The 9,404-nt window shown below is 40.0% G+C and overlaps 1 long non-coding RNA gene across 1 annotated transcript; it reads right to left on the reverse strand.

The window, feature by feature from the left end:
• Positions 1–3,924: 3,924 nt before the first annotated feature.
• Positions 3,925–4,812, reverse strand: LOC118557702. The gene is made up of 3 exons (XR_004927945.1): positions 4,684–4,812; positions 4,245–4,521; positions 3,925–3,955 (listed from the first exon to the last, which is right to left on the reverse strand). It is a non-coding gene; the product is annotated as an uncharacterized LOC118557702 (long non-coding RNA).
• Between the last annotated feature and the right edge of the window lie 4,592 nt (positions 4,813–9,404).

Consider the following 9,404-nt stretch of genomic DNA (forward strand, 5'->3'; position numbering starts at 1 on the left):
GTGAAGATAATAATCTAGATGTAAGCTCATAGGAGATGTGGAGACTCACCAGAGCGTTGGTAAGGACACAAAAAACTGAAGCTTCTCTTCACTATTGAGGAATGATGTAGAGCAACATTATGTTTCCGCTCAGGTGGTTGTGTGCGCAGTGCTAGTTTTGTCATTAAACTGGACTGGCGATCCGTCCCTGGTGTTCTTCACAATCTAATAATGTTTTAAGGCTTGTACTCTTACTGTGAAAGGTGCAATATAAATAAAGCTTACTTACTTTACCCTCCCCACTCCAACACCACCGCCCAGTGACTGCTGCAGGGAGGCACCAGGTCTTGACCCTGCAAGGATAAGCGGCTTGAGACAATGGATGGATAGACCTTAATACTTTCAATTAAAAAATAACAATGAAATTCACCGAATTGACAAGGTTTAATAAGTATAAACGTAATAAAATTAGCACAGTAGCGAATCAAAGCTAATAAACAACCAAATATTTCTTCAAAAAAAGAAAAGAAGTAAAAGCACCAGGTATGCAATTTAGGGAAGTTCCTACCAAGAGTGCACACCTCAAAAATCTGTTTGATGCAACGGCACTTAGCTGTTTGCTCTGCTTTAACTCTTTCACCAATAGGTGGAACCTCAGAACAAGGCTTTATAACGGTAGTATTAAATCACTCCTTGACATTGGTTTTATAAAACAATATTTGTTTTGTGCTCTTTTTAGATGAAAAAAATGAGAACCTATGGTTCTTAAGAAGTTTAAAGTTCAAAGTAATTCTCTTTCATGAACTCAGCACTTCATTTTCAACGTTATAAAATGTAAGCGCCGCTGTTTAAGTTGCCCTCCACGTGGTTCTTCTGGATGTTCTACGCGGATGTCTGAGCGTGGCAGAAAGCTTGGGTAGTCTCACATTCACTATGTCATCGTAATGAGTGAACAATCTGAACCTGTCAGATCCCAAGTTATTGCAACTTTTCTGGTTGACATGAAACTAGGCAATCATTGTGGTTACATAATGACAATAACGATTGTCGATACAAAAAAAAGATAATACATCAACAGCAGCTTGAGTTTTACCAGGAACTCCTACAGGGGTTGGACAATGAAACTGAAACACCTCTCATTTTAGTGTGTGAGGTTTCATGGTTAAATTGGACCAGCCTGGTGGCCAATCTTCATTAATTGCACATTGAACCAATAAGAGCAGAGTGTGAAGGTCCAATTACACAGTTTTGCTCAAAATACTGCAATGCACACAACATTATGGGTGACATACCAGAGTTCAAAAGAGGACAAATTGTTGGTCAATATCCATGGCTGGGCTGCTATAGCCAAACCTTTGGTCACTCGTGCCAAACGTCGGTTTCAATGGTGCACGGAGCGCAAATCTTGGACTGTGGACAATTTGAAACATGTATTGTTCTCTGATGAGTCCACCTTTACTGTTTTCCCCACATCCGGGAGAGTTACGGTGTGGAGAAGCCCCAAAGAAGCGTACCACCCAGACTGTTGCATGCCCAGAGTGAAGCATGGGGGTGGATCAGTGATGGTTTGGGCTGCCATATCATGGCATTCCCTTGGCCCCATACTTGTGCTAGATGGGTGCGTCACTGCCAAAGATTACCGAACCATTCTGGAGGACCATGTGCATCCAATGGTTCAAACATTGTGTCCTGAAGGAGGTGCCGTGTATCAGGATGACAATGCACTATGGAGACAAATTTCTGCCAAAACGTTGCACACAAAAAAAAGTTTTGCACACAAACAAAACTTGTTTGCACACAAAAAGATATGTTTCACACAAAAAAATTGTTTTGCAAACTGTTCGCCAACCTTGCACTCAAAATATCATTTATAAGTTTTCCTCGAGCACAAAACGGTCTCTGCTCGCACAAAACAGCCTCTGCTCGAGTACGAAACAATCCCACTACCGCTGCGGTAAATTTGTGCCAAAAGTCACGTGATGCATTGAGTTGTTGTTGTTGTTCAGACTTCCCGACAGCAGGGGGCGCACCCGAAAGAAACTGAAATGCGCCGGTTTGGCTGAAGAAGAAAAACGTGATATCACAGCTAACAGCATTAGCACCCCACAGGTAACTTTCAAAGCTTTCCCGGTGAAAAAGTAATAGTTCACTATGGTGATAGATCATGTAAGATTTCAGTTAAAGGCCCTGCTATGTTACAGTAAGGAACCATGTTACTTTTTAGAGCAAATAACATGAAAGCTTGCCTTAGGTTGAACGCCATGCTAAAACAACTTTTGCTTTGTAATGCAGCCACTGTGGTTGGCTTTTGCTTTTACTGTGCTGTGTCAAATAAATAGTACCTGAGTGGATACCCAGATAAATGCATTGTTAACAGATTATAATGTGTTTTTATGTTGTTTTCAAATGACTGTCTATTGTTCTTATTGGTGTAAATCTAAATTGGTGTTTGGATTTGGTAATTTATCCTAAAACTGTCAAACCAATGCATGTATGCTTATGTGCAAAACGAATTCTTAATGAATTTAAAATAATTGCAACGAGTGGATATTGATTATATGAAAATTGGTAAGGAAATTAATTAAAAATTGCGTTTTCTAACATAAATATGAACGTTACAAGTAAAGCATATAGCAGCAGATCTAGATTATATCTCACTACCTTTCTAACTCCTTAATTTCTTCAAAGTAAAAATGAGGTCATCTGTGCCCAATTGCAAATATGTGTTGTGCACTTAATAAAATTGGTTTGGCCATGGCAAAAACCACAGCTGGAATTAGCCACATGAGCAGAAATTTTCTTGAAAAGTTTGTTTTCATCGAAGTGGTGATTTATTTTTTTCTTTAACAGTATTATCCTTTACATAACAATAACACATATCTGTTTTCCAGCACCTACTGATGAGGTGAAGGCCATCAAAGTTCTGGGCTGGATGGAAGGCTCCTACATAAACTCTGGTAGTCTACCAGGTCGACTTCCATCACGAGACTACCAAGACTTGAACAATTTAGGATTTGATGGAATCTTTAAACACACGAGGAGTTGGGCTTGTTAAAAAATAACTTAATATGTAACCGTTTTAGTTCCCAGTATTAACTACCCGTTTAGGCTAAAAAAAAAAAAAGGTTAGGAAAAAGAAGGCCAGGTTTGAGATTGTTCTAAATTTCCTGAAAGTCTTACATGCAGAAATTGTTTTTCATAGTCCTGTTTTTGGCTTCATCCATTTCATCAGCCAGTTTTTTTTAATACAGCCCGTTTTATTGTTAATACATGGATTGTTTACTGGGAATAACCTGGAGAATTAATGGAGTTCTTTCAGTCTTAATTTCAACAATAAAAGCAATCCTTGTGAAAAAGGTGTATTCACTTTGATTAATATTGGTAAGAATTGGAAATGAAAAGTTTATCAAAGGGTGTGTTTATTATGCAATGTGGAAAATAAAGGACTGTTTAATTGTCTCACAATGTTTGCATCCTCAGTTTTAGTAAAAAAAGGGGTCATGTGCCCCTTTTTTTCAATAACCTCAGCATTTTCAAAAGGTTTATACAGTACCTTACACATTTACTATCACAATCCTAGCAATTCTACATTTTTATTCAGTGAATACACTAACTTAGTTACATTTTCCTGGCTAGATTTTATTATTACTTGAAAACCTTTTGCAACAATGGTAACCAAAATAAGATTAAACTCGTAAAGTGTTGGTCATACTGGACAGTAGCAACATATACATACATATACATATATATATATATATATATATATATATATATATATATATATATATATATATATATATATATATATATATATATATATATCTGAACCGTGTGATTCAGAATGTCCCAGTGCATCCATGGCTGCCCTCAGTGCTACCAGTTGTTCGGGGCTCAACACATTGCCAGTTTCAGGAATAGTGACCCCACAGTGTGGATCATCCAGCAGTCCACTGTCAATATGAGGCAGGCAGAGTCCCTGCAAGAAAGATGGAGATATATAGAGAATAAAAAAAGAGGCCATGATTCTGTTGCTACAACTTACTGAATATAATTTAATTCATGGAGCTAAGGATTGAAAAAAAGACTCCAAAATCCATGAATTATTTTAATAATAAACACATGTCAAAGAAAACAGTTTCAATGCCACCTCTCTGATGTATTCGATGTTTTGTTGTATTGGAATGATCAGATAAATTCATTTCTGGTTTGAAATATATGCATTGTGAGAAACTATAATAGCACGCACAAAAAAAAATCCATCTTACCTGTGTGATTTCTGGTTCTACTACACCATGCTGGATGCTTCCCATCTCCCATAACTGACTGAGTGTCAGATTCCTCTCAGTTCTGAGTGAATGGTCATCTCAGCCACTGCTGATGGTGTGAAAACTTAGTTGTAGTCTTGGGATAGATAAATAGTGACAACAGAAGTTATCTAACATGTTTGACAGCTCAAGCAAACTGTTGTCCTCTCCTGAGTGCAGCACATTGTTGTATATGTTTGTTCCTGCGCACCACACGTCTCTCCAAACACGTTGAATTCTGAAAGGAGAGTTAAATCATGGTTTAAATACGTTATTTTTCAAAAGTCCGTTACACAGCATTTTTAGATCAGAGATAAAACTAAACAGTGCCTTTAACTGAAATCTTAAATGATCTTTCAGTGAGCTATTACTTTTTCACCGGGAAAGCTTTGAAAGTTACCTGTGGGGTGCTAATACTGTTAGCTGTGATGTCACGTTTTCTTCTTTAGCCATACCGGCGCGTTTCAGTTTCTTTCGGGTGCGCCCCCTGCTGTCGGGAAGTCTGAACAACAACAACAACTCAATGCATCACGTGACTTTTGGCACAAATTTACCGCAGCTGTAGTGGGATTGTTTCGTACTCGAGCAGAGGCTGTTTTGTGCGAGCAGAGACCGTTTTGTGCTCGAGGAAAACTTATAAATGATATTTTGAGTGCAAGGTTGGCGAACAGTTTGTAAAACATTTTTTTTGTGTGAAACATATCTTTTTGTGTGCAAAACAAGTTTTATTTGTGTGCAAAACTTTTTTTTGTGTGCAACGTTTTGGCAGAAATTTGTCTCCATAATGCACCAATACACACAGCAAGACTGGTGAAAGATTGGTTTGATGAACTTGAAAATGAAGTTGAACATCTCTCATGGCCTGCAGTCACCAGATCAAAATTTTATTCAGCCACTTTGGGGTGTTTTGGAGGAGCGAGTCAGGAAACATTTTCCTCCACCAGCATCAAGTCGTGACCTGGCCACTATCCTGCAAGAAGAATGGCTTAAAATCCCTCTGACCACTGTGCAGGACTTGTATATGTCATTCCCAAGACGAACTGACGCTGTATTGGCCGCATAAGGAGGCCCTACACCGTACTAATAAATTATTGTGGTCTAAAACCAAGTGTTTCAGTTTCATTGTCCAACCCCTGTACATCAGTAAGCTAAATCAGCACCCTCAGCTGATACCTGTAACATCACTAATGCCCAAAATATTGAAAATACACATACAAATTAAACTTTAAGCAGTAATTTTTACTTTACAGTTCATGAAAATAATCCTCCTGCAAACAAGCAGGTTGTTTGGAAACCCAACAGTTCACATTCATCTCCAAAGTGCCACAGACTGCAGTTTAATATTGAAATATCCTTGTAATAACAGTTCCGAGCCAAGCCGATTTGACCGAATCAAAACATCATGCAGAAAAAAAAACAAAAATGATTAAATTACAAATGAAATTAGAACACAAAAATTTGCAGTTTCATTCACTCAGCGGCCACGCTGCGGGCCGGGCGGTACACAAACGGCGGCTGCACACCATGCTGCAGGAAGACATGGTTACCAGCGTGCATCATTTACACGGGCTGTATGGAGTGCAGGCAGCAGAGCGGCTCAAGGATCCGGCGGTGATGAATGTAAGGCTAAGAAGTGAATAAGGGAGGTTTGGGATAATGGCTCAGAGTCAAGCAATATTTGACTGTTGCGGGGGTAATCTTTTGCTCCTATCCCCCCCTGCCTGAAGGTGATAATGGCTTTGCTCTGCTGTCGAGCTGCACGTGCAGCGGGGAAGGGAGGCTGGCTTTTTGTCAGTGCATGAGGGCCTGGCAGAAAGAAAAAAAATGCTAGTCTTTGGCAGAAAACTGATTTATGCCTTGCGTTCGTTTATACGTTCATCCTAATTTTATTGTATTTTTATCCTGGTAGCAGAGTAACAAGAAAACAAAAAACAAATGAAGCTTGTGAGTGTGGTTTGTCTCTTTTCACTAATCCCCGGGGATTACGCCCCGTTCACTGTAAAGGTCAAATTTCACTTACAGCCTTATCCTATAATCCAAATGTAAACCTCCGCGCAGAAACATCGGCATAGAGGACGCAAACCGAACTAGAAGGGAGCCCGGGAGCACGTAGGCCACCACATTTTCCGCCTCAGAGACACTTCTACGTCTCTAATTTACTATTTATTCAGGTTGTTTGAACAGCGGCCAAAACGCAATAACAAAATTCACGCTTAATAAAACACATTAATGGAAAGAATATTTGCTTTGTTGTAATTAACACAATTTTCAGAGAACTTCAGAACACTGTTTATGGAGAACAGGTTTGTGATTTTCCACGGCTCGCCGAGCTCCAATAGAGGTGAGGCCTGCAGCTGCAAAGTTTGCAGTATCTTAGATACAATCAGGAATATTATCTGAACAGTTTTTACAGGATTCCACTTCAAGCATCAATAAGCTGATATTTCAGGTTTGAGAGGCATAGTTTAAAAAAAATGAATTATACATTTAGAGTCACAGGGTTCTTCGTAGGAACGCCCATTAAGCTGCTTGTTGAATAGAAAATAAGCCAATCACGTTGCAGCAGCTCAATACATCCAGGCATCTAGACACGATGATTGAAGACGATTTACTGAAATTGTAGCCACAAACATCCTTCAGGTTTATAATGAATGGCCCAAAAAATTAAATAAGCAAACATTCAGGAGCGTGATAGAAAAGCAACTGTAGTGCAAATAAAAATCCCTGCATGTCTGCACGACATGTTGGACCTCGAAGCAAATGGGCTACAGGAGCAGAAGGTCAGCTACGAACAGGGAACAAAAGCGAAGATTTACAAAAGTTTGCCAAGAGTGGACAAACCAGACTGAAACTGCAATTTCCATATTTCAACCCAAATATTGAAAAAAATAAGACTCTTGGTTCGTTAATTTGCAAAACCGCCACGAGCAGCAGTATGTTAAAGTTGTTTTCTGACCATAAATCTCTCATTCCATTGGGGAGGGATTCTGCGCAAACAGCAACGTCTCCTCAGCTCTCTCAACGCACAACTACAACAATTTAACTGGGTTGAGGTTCGGACTTTGAGTGGTCCCCTTCAACATCTTGATTCTTTTACTTTTTTAGCCACTCTGGGTTGGATGTGTTGCCTTGGTTGAGTTTGAGCAGAGTGTCTATGTTTCATATAAACAAAAGGTTCAGAGCATGGTGGCCACACATACCTATTTTAGTTTCACCCGTTCAAACAGCATTGTGCCAGAAGTCTTACTTTTCATGTAGTTCTATTTCTGAAAACCTATATTTTGCCAAAATGATCTTTTCAGTAAAGGATTTCATCTGGCACACTTACCAACCAAGCATTATTTGTTTAGTCTTTTTTCTAATTGTACTGTTGTGAACTCTTAATGTGTATCCTGATAACAGAGTCTTGAATTACATTGTGCTTGCAGTTCCTTTTTTGGGGGGAGATTTTTCAGAGTGCTACACAGTTGAACCTTTGCTCTGTATGAGGGATTGCTCGAAAGTCAGTAGTAAAATACAAGCGAAAGTCCACTGTTGCTACATCCTCATCCAGAAGTGAATGCGGAAATGGGGTACCGCGCACGTGACGTCACCGTCTCAAGAGCAACGCCCCTTTTGCCGCTTAGGTAGGGCATACAGGAGAGAACGCACGGATAACCCAGCTATTACAAGCGCAACAGAACCAGCGATATGACCGACTTTACAGCCATTAAACTTTCCCAAGACGATGTCCCAGGCACACGGATTACTGGTCGCACTGTCGAAGAACACATCAACCTTCAGCTCAAACGATGGCTTGAGGTTCGAGGGCTTAAAAAGACTGGAAAACGGGCCGAGTTGATCGAACGGTAAGCTTTGGGTTTTTTTCCTGCGCGGCGATCATGGCGTCATCGGCCGTTTTTTTTGTTTGTAATCACCGTCCAGGAATGGGTATATGTTTAATGTTTGTCTCATTTGAAATGTTTTTGAGTAAGCTATCCTCGTAGCAGGCGCTTCAATATTAACATGTCGGCCACCAAAATACTCTTACCTTGACTTGATGTCGCTGGAATTGGGTCAGGATGTTCTTCGGTTGTGCCCTTTCCTCCGACAAAATGCTTGCTACATATGTACTTGAATTTGGTAACTTTTTCCGGGTTGAACTGTTGTGTAGGCCGACCGCCCCGGTGTGCCAAGCGCACACATTTCTCCTTGGCAGTCTTGAAGAAAACATCCTTCATATGCGGCCGATCAGCGTACCTCGAGTCGCTGTTGCACGTTCCATAGCAACAATGTTTAAAAACCATGGTCTTAGATTTGGAAAAAGCAGTCGTTTACCGAGTAAAACCTAGGCTAACGCACGTCTCTTTTACAGCGAAACAGCGGCGGGTTTCCGGAGTTTGCCCCACTGCATACCACGTGATGTGACGTCATCGTGACGTTGTGTTTCTAAAAATAGCTCGCGCGCGGTACCCCATTGGATGACACGACGCAATGTGCTAATTTACCTAGATAAAAACGTATTAATGAATCTGTACGATTCTAAAGAATTGACTTTGTACAGTGCCTTTAGGTGACACAATTGTGATTCAACACTGTATAAATAAACTAAATTGAATTGAACCAACTTCCCGATTAGTTTGGTGGGATTTCCACTGCTTTAAAGAGTTGCAGCAGTCTCATGCATTTTCCCCATGAAGCCTGGAATACAGCAATTTTTTAAAAAAATATGCACAAAAACCTCCAGCCTTCACACTGTATGAGGGAAATATAACAGTCGCTCCTGTCCCACTAAACACTTCACAACTTCTTCCTGCAGCAGAATCACATGAGAAAGGTGTAACAGACATAACAGCCGATCAATGAATGGGGCAGCAAATCACAAAAATACATTGGCTTGGATGGCCAATAATTGCAGTGTGAACCTATCTAAGTAATTCTTGCATGTAAATGACTGACTTTATTTTTTTATGGCTTTATAACTATACTAAGATTGATATGCAGCACCAAGTGATTGCTCCTGTCTTTCCATCTTGGCATTGTGGCAAGACAGCTGCATTTCCCCAGACTAGTAAACTACAGAAAGTCCAGCTTTTATAGAGGAGATCACTGTTAAGTTAAGGAAAGACATTTGAGCAGCAA

Source organism: Fundulus heteroclitus, chromosome 24 (assembly GCF_011125445.2).
Source record: "Fundulus heteroclitus isolate FHET01 chromosome 24, MU-UCD_Fhet_4.1, whole genome shotgun sequence".
Taxonomy (NCBI): Eukaryota; Metazoa; Chordata; class Actinopteri; order Cyprinodontiformes; family Fundulidae; genus Fundulus; species Fundulus heteroclitus.